Source organism: Anoplophora glabripennis, unplaced genomic scaffold (assembly GCF_000390285.2).
Source record: "Anoplophora glabripennis isolate ALB-LARVAE unplaced genomic scaffold, Agla_2.0 scaffold178, whole genome shotgun sequence".
Classification (NCBI taxonomy): domain Eukaryota; kingdom Metazoa; phylum Arthropoda; class Insecta; order Coleoptera; family Cerambycidae; genus Anoplophora; species Anoplophora glabripennis.
Genome location: NW_019416348.1, coordinates 716,399 through 720,480, shown reverse-complemented (window position 1 = coordinate 720,480; position 4,082 = coordinate 716,399). Strand labels below are relative to the sequence as shown.

Below are 4,082 nucleotides of genomic sequence, written 5' to 3'. Positions count from 1 at the left end.
GCAACGGTCAATACAATACTGTTTGTATTGACAACTGCCACTATAATAATGGAGACGGAATATAATGGGAAAAGAAAGAAACATTTATAGGAAACCATCTTATTACAATTGCATAATTGATACTTACAAGTTAACCCCAAATAAGAATTCTCAAGAATATATAGAACCCATTAAAGTTCCAGCCCTGAAGATATCGAATAATCTTACATTTTCAAATTATCAACAAAAAATGACTTTAACTAAACCGTATTAACTTAGAACAATTATCAGAATTATCAAGACGTACAGAAAACTTACTAGAAGAAATTGAAAATCAAAATCTTAGTACTATGGTCAATGAACCTATCCATTGGGTCACATACATTTTACTTTTCATAATCATCTTAATTATTATTGCAATGGCAGATTCGATTTCTTAAGGTCCAGACACATACAGTGGATCTCATTAGTATCTATGTAATGAATAACTACTTTTCCCCTGAAAGTTTGTCGCAACAGCGCTGCTACACTCTGTACATAAAATAGAACTAAAGAAGCTGGTTTATCCGCACATGCTTCCCTCTAAACTCATTTGACTACCCTTTCATTATCTATACCTTTGCGTGTCTGGATTACATTTAAAATAGCGTCGACCTCAACACAGAGGTTTCTTATAATAGTACATAAAGCATACATAATTCACATAGTCCGGTGAAAATTTTTAGTTTTGGTTAATTTATAATTATGTTAAAGAGTTCGTGACTTGTTACTTTACGTGGCTGTGATGATTTTACTACAGCATCCACGCAAACTGAAAACTACCGTGAGAAACTTAAAAAATACCTACATCAAAGCTGTAAACTCATTAAAACGTATAGCTGGGCATCGTGATACAGCCGCCTCTTATTACTGGGTGATTATCAAATCTAATGGTATATAAAGCATTTAGAAATTTTGTTTTATGTGTGGGTATTCTAGATACCCTTTATCAAAGCGGAAATTGAAACGTTTAACTCATCAGATACCTACTTTCAATCCCATAAATGTTTATACAGGGTGGTCCGAATTTTATGCAGGAAACTTCGAGGACAGATAGATCTCTTGAAAATAATAGGTGTTTGCTTTATAAACATAGGTCTGGAACGGTTTTAGAGATACAGGGTGTTGAAGTTGTTAAAATAAATTGAATTTCATGCAGTATAGTTATTGTACGCTGTATTTACAGCTATTGGACATTAATGAAACAGACATTTGTTGTATTGCAAAAAAGTTTATTAGTAATTTTTGTATTATTTACTACCAATACACCTAATATTAACTAGTAGTTGTACTTATAATACTCTTTATATTCCTCATAAAGTTGGTCAACAAAATCATCATCTTTTTCTCCAAAGCTTTCTCCAACGTCTTCACATTCAGGGAAACAATTATGACATAAAACCAGATCTTTTAGATCATGAGGAATGTGCACTTAATGTATTTTTGGTTGGATACATAGCCGGTATTATAAACATTCTTTCCTTTATACTTACGGTAAAAGAACAAATCTGACAAGAGGTGGTGGAACTTTTTGAATTATTACAGTTCACAGAAAAAATATTTATAGTTACATTTTTAATCTATGACAGATTGCTACTTTTATTCAACATGATAGATTTATTTTCTTTATCAGAAACTCTTTTTCTTCTCTTTTATTTGACTTAAGTCGTCAATAGTTTGATTGAGCTTTCCTTGAAATTTAGGAATTTACAAATATAACAAATAATGTTGAAATTACATTTAATATTCTGCAAAACTCCTAATTCAAGCAAATTATCTCTTACAATAACCGAAATACCCACGCTGATGAATTTGATACACTCTGTACCTATTTTATTTAGGTTTGAATTAAATTTTGAGAGATTTATGAAGTTACATAGCGGGTGACACTTTATACCTAGTTGCAGCGGCTATTTCTTCGATATAGGAAATATGTAAAAAACCGTTTCTACTATACACAATTTAATTTAATAACAAATTACGTTTTGTCTCCTATCTGACGGCAACCCCTAACTGTAAAATCGTCGTGCAGTTCTTGAGAAATAGCTGTACCACGTACTAGGTGACACAAAGATATATAAATTTATTTATTTGCGTTAATTTCAGCAATAGCCTCTATTATTAATATCAAAGTTTATTCACACCTGTGTCATAAAAGTGGATAATCGAGAAGCTTCTTTTTTTTAATTGGTTATAAAACATAAAAAAATAAAACAAAAAAAAGACAACGAAGATTCCTGGGCAATATATCATGAATAATAGAAGTTTGAAGAAAAATAACAATTTATTATTAAACTCTAGACGTTTCAATTCTATGATACACAATAATACTTTTAAATAAAATAAAATTAAGAGTAATGTAATAATTCAGCTAAAACTTAAATAAAAATATCCGTACAATACGGGGATCATTATTTTTTATATATACTGGGTGGTCAATGAAAAAAGATCCCGACTTCATATGCATTAATATAAGCTAATTGAAAACCATTTACGAATCCTTACATGTTTTAAAGATCTTTGAATTTTTTTTTCTAATAATATTTCAGAAGCAATAAACGGCACACCATTTTAAAGGTGTTTAATAATTTTTCTAATAGAGCTTAAGAACAATATATTAATTTCTTTTGGGAATAAAAATTAAATTTCAAGATTTCTGACGGAGTTGCTAGGTTGTAGATGTAATGATCACCTGGCATAAAGGAGATTTCATTTTTTTATTTACTAATGTCAGTGTGATTGAAAAAAAATCAACCTATCCTATGATTTCTCCATTATGTCTTCATAAAATAAAGTTAACAGTATATACCTGCTCGTTTACCCCTCCCCCCTTTCTTCTCCGTTATTCTTCATAATATGAAAACAGTGTATGAGAATAAAGGTTGTATGAAATATTTTAAATTTTCTGTTGGTTAAGTTACAAAGCAGTTAAGCATTGGATTAGAAAAATACAGAACACCAGATCACTTTTGTTATAGTGAAAGTTATTCAAGTTTTATTAATTTGTTACTACTTATTAAAGTTCAAAACTGGTATTATATTTACTTGCAGCACAAAAATTCACAACTTAAATGTTACTATGTGTGTTGAAGAAGTAAATGAAACGTTGGCTTAATAGTACCTGGGTGTGATTTATTTGTCCTGATTCTGATGATTCTCTTTGCAAAGATATGTTTAATGGGTCTATATCTAAAGATAAGCCAAAAGCTTAACATGTTCACGTCAGACAAATATTTGATCGATTTTAATTAATATGCAACTATTTTGCGGACTGTAGTCCCGTCAGCAGAAGAAGAAGAAGAACAAGAAGAAACAATATCTAGTAGCAGTTAAGATCATTTTTCAGTAGAAACCAGTATTTGCTTGGTGGTTATCCTGACGAGTAATTTTATTGTTTACTAAATATTGCGGTTGTATTCCAGAAATTAGTTGTTTTTACAATATCATTTATTACTTCATTGCGTCTAGTATGACATTGGTCGTGCTTTCAAACTATCTACAGATTAGTAGATTTCTCTCTGCCAGATACAAAATAAAGCTTTGCGTCAGTACGCATTAAGTAGTGTGACAGTGACATTTAAAATATAACACACTATCTAAATATAAATAATTAATGCTGTAGCAATAAATTTGTTAAAAAAAAATGTGGAACGCTTCACGATTTTGCGTGTCATCCTTGCGCAGGGGCCATGCTAATCTTCTCTGTATCGTTCCAATTTTAGTATATGTACCGCCGAAGCGAGTACAATTAACGATTTTACAAGGGCGTATATGTATTTAACTCTCGTAACTCTGTAACGGTGAGATACAAGCAAGGTAGTACATATGAGAATTTTTATAATGTTACCAGGTACAAAATATGTAAATGTCTGCAACCGATTTGATTACCTGGCAAATACAAATAAATTGCTAACACATGCTTTTAAGTTTTTTTATTTAAGTAATTGGGTATTTCGGCCACACTGAAAAGAAAATTTGTGGACTTAACCAGCCCTTTGTGTCAATAAATCAGGAAAAAATTTGTATTTATAAATTTACATAACCGGAAATATCAACAGTAGTAA

General features: G+C 30.6%; 1 non-coding gene across 1 annotated transcript; it reads right to left on the bottom strand.

The window, feature by feature from the left end:
* Positions 1 to 3,657: 3,657 nt before the first annotated feature.
* LOC111691415 lies at positions 3,658 to 3,764 on the bottom strand. The gene has a single exon (XR_002762944.1). It is a non-coding gene; the product is annotated as a U6 spliceosomal RNA (small nuclear RNA).
* Positions 3,765 to 4,082: the final 318 nt, after the last annotated feature.